This window comes from Mus caroli, chromosome 1 (genome assembly GCF_900094665.2).
Source record: "Mus caroli chromosome 1, CAROLI_EIJ_v1.1, whole genome shotgun sequence".
Classification (NCBI taxonomy): Eukaryota; Metazoa; Chordata; class Mammalia; order Rodentia; family Muridae; genus Mus; species Mus caroli.
Genome location: NC_034570.1, coordinates 104,199,040 through 104,206,785, shown reverse-complemented (window position 1 = coordinate 104,206,785; position 7,746 = coordinate 104,199,040). Strand labels below are relative to the sequence as shown.

The window sequence follows — 7,746 nt, the reverse complement described above, 5'->3', positions numbered from 1 at the left end:
TTGGAACCATTTTTATCAAGAAAGAATCTAATTTAACTGAAGAAGGGGGACGAGGAGAGATGGAGGCGAGGACCCAATAGTTTCCTATGTCCAGGACTACCAGAGCCGCCTGAGGTGCCATGTTTCAGAACAGATGAAGACAGTAGGTAAAGAGAAATTGAGGACGTTTACAGATCACAGAGATAGTCCGATGACAAAGAAAGCATTAACCTGCCTTTGAGGTGACTAAAGGCCTTGGCAGCCTGCTTCTGCTCCAACCAGCAATGAATTGTGACTCATTCTTGCTGGCCTTGTCTCAAATCAGCTACCTGTTGGACAATTTAACCAAGAAAAGCTATCGAGCCAGCTGGCAGAAAATACAGCACATTATGAATCAGCACGGTCCTGAGGCAGACAGGCATTTATTATGCTGCCTATTTTCACATGTGGATTTCAGTGGCAATGGTAAAAGCAGTGGCAAAGATTTCCATATGATAGTTTCTGATTCAGGAGTGTGCCTCACTGATTACAAAGCCAAATTTTATCTCGAGATTATCATATGCCATTGATAATCCATTGCATTACCAGATGAGTGTAAAGCCTGCACCCCTTTTATTTGCCCGGTTGAGTAAAGTTTTCAAGTTAAGTAAAGTACAAGAGGTAATTTTTGGTCTTGCCCTTTTGAATTCTTCTAGTCCAGATCTCAGGGATTTTGCTGTTCATTTTACCAAACAAAAGCTTCCAGATTGTTTTAGTCAGGGTTCTCTAGAGTCACACAATTTATGGGTAGTCTCTATATAGTAAGGGAATTGTTCATGACTTACAATTTGTAGTCCAACTTCCAACAATGGTCAGCAGCAGCTGTGAATGGAAGTTCAAGGACCTAGCAGTTGCTCAGTCCCACAAGGCAAGCAAGTGAGGAAGAGAGAGTGAATCTTTCTTCTTCCAATGCCCTTATGTAAGTCTCCAGCAGAAGATATAGACCAGATTAAAGGTGTGTGCCACCACCCTTTAATCCAAGATGATCTTGAACTCAGAGATCTCCCTGTATTAATCTTCTGGAATTCATAACCACTATGCCTCAAGATCTCTATGCCAAGATCTAGGTCAGAAACTTGTATCTCCCAGCCTCCAGATTAAGATCACTGGTGAGCATTCCAATTCTGGACTGTAGTTCATTCCTGATATAGTGAAATTGACTAGCCACTATACAGATATTCTGCATTCTTACATTGACACAGATGTCAGTCGAAATCAAAAAGGTGACTTTCAAGATATGTCAACAGAGGTCGTACACCTCCTACTATCCCATATCCTCTTTGGACAGAAGGGAGCCTTAGGAGTTGGACAGGAACAGATAGACTCTTTTCTTAATACATAACACAGAGATTTTCCCCAAGAGTGTTGTCCTGTGGTGCTGACACCACTTTTATACCCTGAAAAAAGTGGGACATTCTAATGGACAGATTGTTCTTGATTCTGGAGGGATAGCTGAAACCATAATGGAGAGCTCGCTGGCTGACTTCATGTAAGAAGTGGGCTATGGCTTTGGGCAAATATTGAAGAATGTCGCAATATAATCAGTTTGGTATTTGGGAGGTCACAGCTACCCAGGTTGCCAGGGTTTTGGGAATGATGGCTTGGACTCATTCAAGATTAATGTATGGTATTCTATTTCAGAGTATCCCTGCTCCTGGCAGTGAGATCTTGAGTGATGGAAAAGATAAAAGCAGGAGGGCACAAGCTCACACGTCGAATATATAGGTCTTGATTGATGTACTTAAAGAACTGAATCCAAGTTTGAATTTCAAGGAAGTGACTTATGAAATGGACCATCCTGGATTTCAAATTTGTGACAGCAAACACCTTCACAATGTCGTTTATGGAATCCAGAGGTGTCTTAGCCTGGAACATTTTCCAGTAAATTTTATATATAGACCTTGGAAACATTCAAAAGGACAGCTCCAGTATTCCTTGATAAACCCAGAACTCTTCTGTTTTGCTGACTCTCCCTGTCACACTGTTGCTACTGATATTTTGAAAGCACCACCAGAGGATTACAGTCAAGAAATTACCACATGGAAAAGCTTGAATTTGATTGAATCTCTGCTGAGGCTTGCAGAGGTTGGGCAGTATGAGCATGTGAAGCGACTCTTCAGCTTCCCTATCAAACACTGTGCAGACATGTTGGTAGTTGCCTTAGTTCAAATCAACACCTCCTGACACATCCTCTGTCATGTACTCATCTCTACGTTGATGCCAATTTTCCTTGAAAACCATCCCAACTCTGCCATTATTTTGCACTATGCATGGCTTGGGCAGGGACAGTCTCCATCAATTCGCTGACTTATAATGCATGCAATGGCAGAATGGTACATGAGAGGGGAGCAGTATGACCAGGCAAAATTTTCTCAAAAACTTGATGTGGCCCAGGACTATCCTCACCATGGTAGCCAATTGAAGTAATGCAAAGAATAAGCCAGGCAGACACCACCTGGAGTTATGCCAAAAGGTCACCCTCCTAGTACTAGCAACTTAGATGCTATTTCTCCTGTTCAGATTGACCCTCTTGCTGGAATGGCATCTCTTAGTGTAGGTGGTTCAGCTGCCCCTCACACACAGAGCATACAGTTTTGTCCTGCAAATTTGGGTTCTATATTCAGTACCTCTCAGTCACCAGAAAAAAAGCATTTCTACCACTTTCAACCCCAAATCAAACAACTACCTTCAATCCCATTGGAGGACTTTCATCACAGCTTCCAGTAGATGGTCTTGGCACAGGAAGCCAGACTGTCATAGGAACTGGGTCCCTTGGACTCCTGCAGTGAACAATAATCCTTTTGTATGGAGGAAACTGCTCACCTCTGGACTCAAACAGACTACATTCCAGGAGAGTAAAATGAAACCTTTCAACGTGTCTCTCAGGTGTGACCAGAGGCAAATCAACATGTTAGTAAAGAAATAGATGATGAAGCAAACAGCTATTTCCAGCTAATATAGAATTACCCACCACATCCAACCATGTCTGTTGACGAGGTAGTAGATATGCTACAGAGATTTAAAAACTCTAATATAAAAGTGAGTGAGAAGTATTTAACTGTATTTAACTGAGGAACTTATTTGAATAACATCATTTTCCCCTCAGTACCCTGATAAAGAATTATATATAAGTGTGTGCTTGTTTGGAGGCATAGTTGAAAAAGGACTGGTCACTTACATGGTATTGGGTCCAGTCCTCCAATATGTTCTTGAAGCCTTACAGAAAACTTTTGGATCCAAATATTATTTTGGTATTGCTGCACGAAATAGATTTAAAAATAGATTCAAAGACTATCCTTAGTATTGTCAGCACCTGGCATCTCTCAGTCAGTTTATGCAGTTTCCACATCATTTGCAGGAGTACATTGAGTATGGACAACAGTTTCAAGATCCTCCTGTGATAACTCAGGGCTCCATCACTACCCCTGAAAGTATTAAACTGGCTCTGGCCCAGGCTCAGGCCCAGGTTCCAGCAAAAACTCTTCTTCTGGATCAGGTTAACACAATGGTAACCACCTGAACCACCACCACTTTTCCTAAAGCAGTTACAGTCACCAAGCCAATGGGAGTCAGCTTTAAGAAAGATGTGCCACTTTCTATAAATACAATAAATATTGATGCATTGCTTGTGGTCACTGATCAAACTGAGAGGATTGTGGGGCCCTCAGAAAATATTCAAGAGAAAGTTGCTTTTATTTCAACAATATCTCACAGTCAAATATGAAATACAAAGCCAAAGAGTTTAAAGAAACTTAAGTGAGAATTTATACCTTGGGTTTTCCAGTATCTAATTATGAAAAGTCAGTATTGAGCCAAACTTTCATAGCCTGTATTCAAACTTTCTTGATACATTGAGGAATCCTGAATTTAACAAGATGGTTCTGAATGAAACCTACAGAAACATTGAAGTGCTTCTGACTTCTGATGAAGCTGTGGACAATTTCTTAGATCATTCTTTGCTGAAGAACTTAGGACATTGGTTAGGAATGATCACATTAGCTAAAAATAAACCCATCTTACACACAGACTTGAATATGACATCTTTTCTGTTAGAGGCTTATGTTAAAGGACAACTAGAGCTGCTTTATGTAGTGATCTTGTTGCCAAAGATCTAGAGTTCAGCATTCATAGTCTGGATTTTAGACCACCAAACCTCTGGACAATGGCAATTACGAATGGATTAGCTGAGCTGCACCAGGAGCATGACTTAAACTTGAAGTCTGAGATTGAAGTGCTCTGTAAGAACCTTGCATTAGACATCAATGAGCTCAAACCTGGAAATTGGTTGAAAGATAGAGATCATCTGAAGAAGTTAAATGAACAACTCTCTGCTCCAAGGAAAGATGTCAAACAGCCAGAAGAGCTTCCTGCCATTACAACAACAACGTCTACAACACCAGCTACCAGTACTACATGTACTGCCACCGTTCCACCACAGCTACCAAGACATCAATGTCTATTTTCTAGCAAGCCTGGAACCTCAGATTACTCTAAACCCTACATTCCCTTTATTTCAAGCCAAGCTACATTTGAAGCAGTGTGTGTGGCAAGCAACTGCATGAGCTGTCCAGGAGCTAGACCATCCTGTGTTGAACTGGTCAAATAAGATTGCTATGACTACGTGTGAACAGATAGTCAGAAAGGACTTTGCCCTGGATTCTGAGGTGTCTAGAATGAGAATAGCAGCTCTTCCCATGATGCAGAACTTGACAGCTGGAATTGCTCAGATTACTTGCTAGGAACCTTTACTGATGAGCATATCTACTGATCTAAAAATAGTTTTGCCTCAGCCCTTTGTACTGCATCCACACAACAAAGGGAAATGATGGACCAGGCCCCTGTTCAGTTAGCTCATGGCAATTGTGAATTAGCTTGTTGTTTTAGTCAGAAAACTGCAGTGGAGAAAGCAGGCCCTGAGATGGACAAGGGATTGAGAACTGAATTTGAGCTGAGGAAACATGTGAGGCAAGAAGGACATAGATACTGTGATCCTATTGTATTAACTTATCAAGTAGAACGGATGCCAGAGCAGATCAGGCTAAAAGTTGGTGGTATGAGCCCCAAATAGCTAGCAGTCTATGAAAAGACTGCATGAAATGTCCCTGGCTTCTTACCTAAAAATGACTTAAGTCAATCTACAAGGTTTTTTCGCTCAGCCCATGAAGCAATCTTGGGCAACAGATGATGTAGCTCGTATTTATAAGTGTATTACAGAACTGTTGCAGCACCTACATGCCATTCCACCAACTTTGGCCGTGAATTCTTAAGCCCAGTCTATCCAAAGTCTTTTAGAGGTTGTAGTATTGTCTCGGAATTCTCAGGATGTGATACTGCTCTTGGATTGCTACAGAAAGCTGTAGAAGACTTATTAGATGCCACAAATGCTGCTGATGCTGACTTACGGCTGCGATACAAAGAACCCCACCTGTTGTTATTGAAAAGCTCTGTAGGATGGCAGGGCAAATGGATCTCCATGGTGCAGCAAACAAATCACAAGGGGCCTAATTGAATGTCAGTATGAATATAAATATAGTGTGGAGGCTGTGAAGTTAATTCAAAATCATTTGGTTAACATACAGAAATATGACCTGTATCTTGCTCAGTTGATGGAGAATGGCTTGAACTACATGGCTGTGGCATTTTGCTATGCAACTGGTAAAAATTCTGCTAGTGGATGAAAGGAGTGTTGCCTGAATTTCTGAGGCAGATCTGTTCCATACTATTGAAATTTTCAGGAGAATTAAATGCTCATTCCTGAGTCAAGGCACCAGGAGGATTGGCACAACTGATGGAAGTACTGAGATCCAACCATGGAGCAATGATTGTTCATTCTCATGGAGGCCATAACATTTTGGTGCATTCTGGGATCTCTCAAGCCTCAGAATATAATGACCCTCCAGGACTGAGGAAGAAGTCAGAGTATCTTCTGAGAGAATGGGTGAATCTACAACATTCAGCAGCAGTTAGCTGTGACTGTACCAAACCATCCTCTGCATTTGTTCGACAGATAAAGCTTTTGGAAAGAAAGAAGCACCCACAAGGAATACTTAAAACTGATGACCTCATAACAAGGATTTTTCATCTTTTCACTGAAATGTACGTCGAAATCAGTTACCTTGCTCAGGTGGGATAGCAGCACAATCCTGCTGCTAACCCTGCCTTGATCTAGGCCAAGTGCTACCACAACCTGGCTGCCTTTGTCTGCCTCACTGCTCTGTAAGTGAAGCACTCTGGGAAGGTCATCAACATCACAAGGATCAACCTGCTCAATAAGGTTCTCAGTATAGTAGTGGGAGTTTTTCTACAGGATCAGGATGTTTAGCAGAGTAAGTTTTAGCAAGTTCCCTACCATAGGATTTTTATCATGCTGTTGTTCTGTTGGAGCTCAGTGCACTTGAGCATGTGTTGGAAACCATTAATTTCTAGACTCTGCAATACATTCCACATCTTGAGGCCTACTAAAGCTCCTAGCTTTGTCTATGCTTGGCTTGAATTTATCTCCCATTGGATCTGGAATCCAATGTGCAAGAATGCTGGCACATATGCCACAGCAGAAGGGGTAGCCTATGTATGCACAGCTGTTGATTGATTTATTCAAATATTTAACACCTTTCCTTAGAAATGTGGAACTCAGTAAACTTACACAAATCTTCTACAAGGTACTCTTAAGAGTGCTGCTAGTTCTTTTGTATGATTTCCTAGAGTTCTTTTTTTTTATTATTATCATTATGCGTTCTGTGATGTGTTCCTCCCTAATTGTATCGAGTTAAGAAATTTGATCTTGAGTGCCTTTCCAAGGAATATGAAGCTCCCAGACCCATTTACTCCAAATCTGAAGGTGGCCATGTTAAGCAAAATTAACACTGCACCTCTGGCTCTCACCAATTTCACTGAAGTGATGCAACCTCAGTTCAAAAAAGATTTGGATTCCTATCTTAAAACTCAATCATTGATTACTTTTCTGTCTGTTCTGCATAGTAACCTACAGGTATCTAATGAGCCTGGCAATCGTTACAACCTTCAGCTTATTAATGCATTGGTGTTCTATGTGGGGGCTCAAGGTATCACACACATCCACAACAAGGGCAGCGCATCTTCAATGAGCACCATTACCCACTCAGCACACATGGACATCTTCCAAAATCTGGTTGTGACCCTAAATACTGAGAACTGGTATCTCTTCTTAAATGCAATTGCAAGTGAGCTGAGGTAACCAAACAGACACATTCACTGCTTCAGCTACACCATGTTGTACATTTTGCCAAGGCAAGCACTGAGGCAATCCTGAAACAGATCACAAGAGTTCTCTTGGAATGGTTAGTTGTAAATAGGCCACATCCTTGGGGTCTTCTTATCACCTTCATTGAGCTGATTAAAAACCCAGCATTTCAGTTCTGGAACTAGGAATTTTTACACTGTTTGACAGAGATTGAAAAGTTATTTCAATTTACTGCACAGTGTTGCCTGGTACAGAAGCAGGCTCAGCAAATGATGAAGGGGACTGGTGCCAGTTAGATGAACTATGTATATCCTTGCAGAGACATCAGCCTTGGACTGTCTGAACCAAGTTCATAAACTGAAGAATCCTTTCAGATCTTCCTGACTTTCCTAGCCCTTTGGTTCTCAGGGATCTGGCCCACCAACTGCTGGGGTCAGTCTCCTGTCTATCTGGGAAAGTTACAAGTTTAAATGCATTGTTTTTTACTCTTGGCCAAAATTTAGAACATG

At 41.4% G+C, this 7,746-nt stretch overlaps 1 pseudogene; it reads left to right on the top strand.

Annotated features, from left to right (window-relative positions):
* The first annotated feature begins 263 nt into the window (after nt 1-263).
* Nucleotides 264-7,533, top strand: LOC110295912 (annotated as a pseudogene).
* The last annotated feature ends 213 nt before the right edge of the window (nt 7,534-7,746 follow it).